Genomic DNA, 8,342 nt, shown 5'->3' with positions numbered 1-8,342 from the left:
CATACCCTGCCTGCTCCCCCACCCCCACCAGTCCCCACCTCTTATACCACCACCCTATTACTGGAAACTAAACAAATTAAAAATAATGATTGGTAACCATCTGCTGTGCTGAAATTCCACGTACAGCAGTTAACTCCATTTTGCAAAACAACTCCAATCTAGTGAATTACAGTGCAGTTCTTATGTGCCAGCAGATAGCAACAAGCAGTTTAGAGTTCCTCTGGACAAAGCAGCCCATGTAGCAAGCATTTCATTATGCATTGTCACTTGGCGGAGTTGAGGAGGGGGGGAAAGAACCCCTTTAAACAATTCGGAGTAATGCATTTGGAAACAAAATCAAACCATTGCCTAATTGTTTCATTTGATTAGAAAAGGGGCCAATCCATAAGACATTACAGACAGTAGACTTACAGAAGAAGCTTGCACACTTCGGATTGGATCTCTATTTCCAGAACTGTGCTATATTGTAATAACTAGTGGCTAGCCTATTTAATTTTAAATCATTCACGTGCCTTTTTGCCTTTTCAATGAATACCTAAAACAGAAATAAGATTGTGAAGATGGCCACAATGTATCAGAGAACAATATTTATTTATAGTGTGCCTATTGAAGAATTGACACAACACTGAGGTAAGAGTACATTAGAGCAGTCTTAGTAGTAAACAGTGACAGCTCTAAGAAAGGGCTATTCAAATAGTGACAGACCATGATGTAATATAAAAATAGGTACCATTATTAAATATATTTTAACTTGCATTCAATTATTTGATCTTAGAGTTTGACCGTATATAAAGAAAGTTGCTTAAAATGGGCAGTATATTGAGTTCAAAGGACCCATACAGTTCATAAATTCTCTGGTGTCTACTGGATTTTTCATCAGGGAGACTTCCAATAAAAATGATCTATTTTAGAAATAATATTGTTTAGTAGGTTGAAATGTGGTGTAATAAAATTAGACCTTCAGTCTTCTAAAGTTACTACTTAGATGGCACCCTTGGGATGGTAAAATGGCTGTATAAGCAGATGAATCAGACAGTTTCACTGATGGATACATTTGTCAGTCTCTGTTACAGATATAATATATTCTTATATCTGTAATCCTGACACTGTTACATCCAAATGAAATCAACATGAGGTTGTCATCTTTAAGCAAATATGTTAAGTGTTGTCTTTTGTGCTTTGGATTTGAAAGAAAGGGGCCCAAGGGAGCCAGCATCATGCAAATGGAACAAATCCCATTTCTTCTGAGCTGTGCTGTTTCCCCCTTCATGGCAGCTGGCTGTGTTATCTTTGTGTGTTTCTCTGAGTGCTGACAATTCTTTCAGTGATCTAAGTTAGGGCACATTAGAAAGTGGAAGCAGCTGTCTGTCGTTATACTGAGAGACGTGTTTGCTCTACTGCAAAGATGAAGGACCATGAATCCTTGACACACTCTTTCCCCCCCTCCCCCCTCCCCCTTTACTTTCCAACATGATCAACATTCAGACGCACAGATTGTCTGCTTGGACAGTTTTTTGTTCTGACTGACAGCATCTGGCATAGACAAATTTAAAAATACATAGCATGCCATGCTTGGAATTGGAACATCCCTTCTTTATTAATCTTCTCATTTAAACCTTTCATTTACATTTCAAGAAAGGTTACAGCTTGATATGGCTGAAACGTTGATTTTAAATGATAACCTCCTAATGAAATTCCTTGAATGAGCACCAAATGACTAGTGTTCATTAAAAAATTACACCTGATTAGTGTGGCCTTGAAACTGGATAGAAGATATAGGATTTCCCTATTGTCTCAATCCACATTTCAATAAAATTGTTTAGCTTTTCTTTTTTTTCTTTGGCACACAGCTAAACAAGAATGATGCTTTCCTTTACAACGCTCATCATCCTGAACACAATCATGGGATGAAGCAGTAGCCTTCTGCATACTATTTGTCTAATTAAATCAGCCTTTGCTGGAAGAATGCATTTCAAGCAAACACCTAAACGTGTTGTATTGTTTTACTCTCTTAAGGTGTTTATGAATGTACAGATGAGATGCTTTACACCAATGCAATCCAGGACCAGGCTTTCCTGACAAGGAATATATATTTGTTTGTATATATCACTTTTAATAATAAAACATTGTACTATAAAATGGCACGCCACCCACCCAAACACACTCTCTCTCTCTCTCTCTCTCTCTCTCTCTCTCTCTCTCTCTTACTGTGCACTCTCATCTCCACAATCGTGGTTAGCAACACAGACATGCTTGTCTGGCATTTATGTAAAAATAATATGAAAATTGTCCATAGCAGTCAGAATATGGACTTTGAGTCCAAGGAGAAAAAAATCTTCCTTGTACCAGACATTTTTTACCCATTTTTATGTTACTGTGCATTTCAATCTTAAATACTTAAGAGTACACCAGAAATAAATGCATCTCTTCATGGGAAGGGGGGAATAGTATTACAATAAAATAGAGGACTATTCGAGTGTTTGGCAGTAAATATGTAAAACAAGTATGCTAGTGTATTTGGATGGGAAAGAGATGCTGCAGCAGACAGGCTCAATTAACAATTGTAAGCAGGAGAGGACTTATTCCCTTCTGTGTATGTAGAAGAGGTCATTTTCTTTAGGATAAATTCTGACAAATTTTCAGATGGCAAAACAGAGACTGAAATAAAAATAACAAAAGATTTTTCAGTTGCACACAAACATTTTATATTTAGGATGGATAAAGAATCCTTTTTGTAGTTTTGCCATTTGAACTTCTTCTCAAAGAATGGATAAAATGTATTTTGCATTTTTAATAGTATGTTTTTTAAAGTGATTAATGTATGGAACAAGTATTTTTGGAAAAACAATCATTTTAATTCTGTCTTGAGAGAACTCCTATTTTCTAAAAAAAAAATCCTAATGATGTAGCATAGAAGTAATTTTTGTTTGGTTTTATTTTTAAAAAGGAGTAGTTGGTTGATTTAAGTTTTTCAGTAAACATCATGTTATGTGGTTATGTGTAAAATGTGGTTTTATTTTAAATAATGTTACAGTTTTTAATATGAATAGTTCCATTTTTGTGTTAAACTTCCATTTTGATTTTTTTTAAATGGTTTGTTATACAGGGTAGTGCAGATATGCATCTGTAAGCAAACTGGGAATAGGTTAGAGTACACAATTCCCTAGTGTAAAAGCCAAGGTTTAGCAGTAATGCTTTTAATCTGGACTTGTAGAGGATTCAGGAGCATCCATAGATCTGCTCCAGTAATTACCATACCCCAAGTGGCACTGGGAAAGACATTTGCCTAAAAACTTGATGTCTTTATTACACTGTTTACATTTTAATTAGAAACATGAAAATTACTGATTTATACAGACAACTATAGTTTAAGAGGGTTTGTTCACCATCCATTAAATCTTAAGAAAGAAAAGAAAACAGTTAAATAGTTTACATTATTTCTGGGAAATATTCCTAGTATTGCTATTATAAGCTACTTAAAGGATATTTTTTATTTTACCAGAGGTAGAATTTGCATATAAATTAGGGGCTGGGAATTAGGGAATTTTAAGTTGTAATAGTGTTGTGATTTACTTATGTACAGTACTCCACATACATGTACATCCCATCATTTTGTATGTAAAATCATGTGTTTACATGGAAAAAATCTTGATCGTATAAATGTTTGCCAAAGATGAAAACTGCATGTAATTTAGAAAAAAATGATTTTTACCTCTTTCAGTATGAACCCGTACATACAAGTATTTACACATGTACCTATATAGAGAGATGTCCATATGTAATATATATGTATATAATTTTCCCCCTGACTTTTGCATGTACCTGTCAGCACCAGTGGCCTAAAACAACTCCCACTAGGGGTGATTTGGACTGAAGCCGTGGTGCCTGTCAGTGTCCATTCCTGAGTCAGCAGCATGTCCATTGCTTGAATCGTGCGACAGTCACTCATCCAGTTTTCCCCTCCCCAGGGGGCAACCGTCCTCCTCATCACTGAGGAGAATGACCCTTCTGTCTGGCATGCTCGAGATCCTGAATCTCACCACATCGGTGTGCGAGTTCAAATCCCTACTCCTAAAGGCAGAGCTGGGATTCCAGCTAATGACTCAGAGATACAGAGGGTCAATGCACTGGTGATCTGGAGTACTGAGCCATCGCACCAGCTTAGTTGTACATTTTTTCCATAACTTACTGTCTCTCTCTCCCCACTAACCCCACCCCCTCATCTTTTATAATAAAATGGGCATTTTACAACATTTGCAGTTACTCATCTAAAAATACTGTAAAAATCTTTTAAATTTCTCTTAGGTTTGGGGGGGCGGTTTGTTTGGTTTTTTTTTTTTACTTGATATGAATTAAAAATTGGTTAAAAATTTGGTTTGAAGGAGGGAAAAACCCTCCACTGTCTGCTAACTTCCTATTGGATTAGTTATGTAGGTTGGTGGGGCAGCGTGTGCAAATAATAAATAGAAAATCAATTGCCCTTAGTGGAATAGTGAGCCTTAGCTGCCATAACTAGATATTTCTACTTGTGTTTTTGTTTTAACTTTTAATGACATATTTTTAAAGGAGAGAAAAGTAATTTCCCTCTTATTTAGTTGTAGGAGTCCCCTTCATCCTTAAGATTTATTTGGTCACCTCATTTAATATTAATAATTACTAATAATATTACTATGTATAATATGCAGTGGACTTCAGGTTTTTAGATATTTGCAGGCTTAAACCAGAATAAGTGTTTTATGGATTTATTTTATATTTAAGAGTGGGAATTGGCATTTTGTTCTTTTATCATTTAAAGCTTTACTTGTCCTCTGGCTCAGAAATATCTGGTCATATTTTCATCCTCATTTTAATTCTGTATTCTGCTTTTTAAAAGTACCACATGTAATGTGTGCCTTATTTTGCCTTTCCTACATCAAAAAAAACCCAGTGTGTGTACATATACATTTTAAGCTTTAAAATTCCTGTTCTAGGCTTATTATTGTTCTTGAGGTGCATAGGGTTTGTTTGTTTGTTTTTAATTTACTTTTATTAAAAAAAAAGTTGCCAACATTGTTTCTAACAAACTCCTCTAGGTAACTTGGTTGCATCATAATGAAAAAGGAAGCATGGGGTCTTATATTTGCTAGTTCAGTTGAGTAAAGGTTGTGGTCTGTTCATGCATTCACTTGTTTGGAGTTTTTGGCAGGATTCTTATTAGGTTTAGGCATTTTCTAGATGTGACTAAACGGAACAGCCTGCATCTGCAAAGACAGAAACATGCTGCTTGCTTGTATACACTGTAAAATTCTAACAGTTTTGTGCAGTCTAGTAAATTCAGTGTGGTTTTTGCATTGTGGCTCGAAACATTTGTGTGTTGCGGGAAACTGGCTGCCTGCCAGCCATCGACTATGAAATCCTGGGTACCTGAGAGCTTATCAGTTCTTTTGCTTTGTAAAAGAAAAAGTGATGAAAATGTTGGTAAACTGCCATGAAGGTTTAAGGCTGCTGGAATAAGGAGCCGTGTAATCAGATTGGAAAATGGAGCTTGAGATTCTCTGCATGGGAAGCAGTCGTCTGTGGACCTACTGAGATGCTGTGCAAGTGCCCGAGCTGACCACTTTGTTAGCAAATCAGCTTGTTTGCTGCAGCAGCAGGGTGGAATAGACTAGTCCTTGTGATGGTATGTAACACCAGTAATATCTCTTGCTTTGCACAATGTAATCAGCTTGCAATTAGCTCACTCTACATTAACCTTCTTGGTATTTTTTCCCTCTTTTTGTTAAGACTGTGCACTTTAAACAATTAACTATAGAAAGTAATCCTTCAAGCAAATCAAAGCAATCCTTTAATTTTATCACCCTGCTGAAAAAGTATCAGGTGGTCAACTGGTCTTCATCAGCTGCTGCAAATTCTCTCGTTCACTGTAGCGTAGAGAGGTTCTTTAACCCATTCACATTTGGAATAATATCAGGATTTTATATTTTGTCCATGATATAATGTTCTGTCATTAAACAGTAACTGGAATTGTTCTAAGGAAAAATGTGAGGCGTGCCCTTTCTTAGATATACAGCTTTTATGCTTGTGTTTGTTTAGGCATTTCCATACGCTACCTCTCCGAAAGCTTTGATGACACAGCCACTTGTACTGATAATTCCACTACTTCACCTTTAGTGAACTTGATTCACTAAGGTTTGAAAGAACAAGGCTGTCATTGCTGATCTTGTGCTTTGCTTGATAATCCACTAAAGTAAAATCCAGACAATGGTAAAATTTATGTAGTAAATTTCCTTTTAGGATTGGCAGATAATAGTTTTGATACTGCTAATAAACTGTGAAAGTTGAAGTTCGATAAAGAAAAATAATATTTATTCCAATTAGGAGAGAAGTCATAGGATCATCTTGAAGTTGTGTGGATTATTATTCTAATTCCAGAAATTTCCTTTTTCTATCTAACATAGGTACGTTCACCAACCGACTATAATAAATATGTATATATTTTTAAGCAATAGTATAAAATGTAGTTTATAAATCTTCCTCAATTGTGAAATGGACATATGCACTGGTAATAGAGACCAAAGTTGTTCCTTTTTGCTCTATGAGCAGTTTTAAATTATTTGAGCTGCCATATTAGTTTCAAAAGTTAACTCCTTAAGCAGCTTTTTTTTTTTTTTATATGAGGGCAGTAAAGCTGGTGACAAAACGCTATCGATCATGAATAATAATGCCTCATCTGAATCCAATTCATGTTGTCACTATTATCTGAATGTAAATGCTTTGGATGATTAAGGCTAATGATTAATACAAGGGAGAATTTTGCCCAAATATTTTATCAAAAATGTCATAAATTGTAATCTGGTGCTTTACAATAAAGGTAACGACTACATTCCACCAGATCATTCAGTTTACCTACATTTATAGTATGTGATCTGCTTTTATTAATGATTTTTGTGAAGGTAGTATTGATTGGGTCTGAATAAATCTCTTTCTTCTTTAAGGAGAATGCAAACATGTTTGGATAGTTGGGGGCTGGGGGGTGCCAAAGCCTTACTGTACATAATACATTTATCATATTTTAATGAAGGTTTGTAGCTGTGGTTATACTTTGGGTGAAAATACTACATGTGTGTTTTGGTTTCTTTTTCTGTGCCCCAATATTGAAAAAATATAAGAAGTTAAAATATATAACTTGCATATGTCTCATGCTGCAAAGATCTACTTTATATTCTTTTAGAGGACAAACTCCATTAGATATGCACTTACTGTACATTGGATTGTAAATCTTACAATTTAATGGTAATTCAGTGAGCAGTTATTGCTTCTGTGGCCTTTTTTCTTTCTTTTTTGTCCCATCTCACTTGTGAAATAGGGCTACCCTTTACAAGTGTCACATCCATAGATTCATCTTCTGTACTCAATAGTTGTTCCTAGTGCATCATTCTAAGTGAAAAGAAAAATAAGAAGGCAAAGCTGCAGGAGGGGCATTGGGGGAGGCACTCTATGTATGGCATATAAGCATAAAGCAACAGAAAGACCAAGGCATTTTAGCATCAATCTAACAGATTAAAATTTTGCTGTAAAGGTGCATTTTCTTTAACCTCTTTCTTTTTCACTTTTCCGTAACACTGCAGTCTGTTTGAATTCCCAGGAAGCAGAAACAGTGTCTTCATGATACAAGTCTTTTTTCCTTGCTTACACTGTTAATACTCTTATCCCTTTCCTGATATGAAATACTTTTTTGTAGAAACAATATACACATTTGTAAAGAAATTATAAAAGGATTCTCCTTTTGAAGATAATGAGTTCTCTTCAGGAACTGCAGGTTACATGGAACACAAATGAGCTCTAAGTGGAGGGATTTAAAGTCCTGCTACAGCATTTAATTTCTTGAGGAAAGGAGTTCAGTTCAAGGTTAGCTTGTTATTGTGGCACTGGCAACTACTTCTCTCATTCCTGTTCTTCTGCCAGCACTACCACACAAAAGGCAGTCATTTTTATTTAATATGTAGGGAGGTATTAATCACTGCAGTATTTTCTTGCAAAAATTTGTCTTATCAAATTCATTGTTTCACTACTCATGACAATAATAGGTGTTTAATTACTCAATAAGAGCAGTTTATAGATTCCATTTTTCCTGCACGCTGGACAAATGGTATTGATTTTGTACTTTGATGCAACATGAAACTGTATTAAACACAATTAGAATTCAAAAGCTAGTAATGCACATTAGTTATGGTAACTGAACACTTTCCTTAGAGAAACTAGAAACCTTTCTTTAACAGGAGGATGGATTTTCACATGCCCAGAAAAGAGAGATAAATTTTGGATGTTGCTTTACTAAACAGCATGATTTGAATATTCCCCCC

General features: G+C 35.4%; 1 protein-coding gene across 2 annotated transcripts in view; it reads left to right on the top strand.

Annotated features, from left to right (window-relative positions):
* Window positions 1–8,342, top strand: part of FIGN (fidgetin, microtubule severing factor) — a 162,804-nt gene that overhangs the window by 25,198 nt on the left and 129,264 nt on the right. The gene's annotated exons all lie outside the window — the stretch shown is intronic.

The sequence above is a fragment of the Gavialis gangeticus genome, unplaced genomic scaffold, assembly GCF_001723915.1.
Source record: "Gavialis gangeticus isolate Ggan-Ray unplaced genomic scaffold, GavGan_comp1, whole genome shotgun sequence".
Taxonomy (NCBI): domain Eukaryota; kingdom Metazoa; phylum Chordata; order Crocodylia; family Gavialidae; genus Gavialis; species Gavialis gangeticus.
The sequence above is the reverse complement of the archived record's forward strand: the minus strand, read 5'-3'. Positions and strand labels throughout refer to the sequence as shown.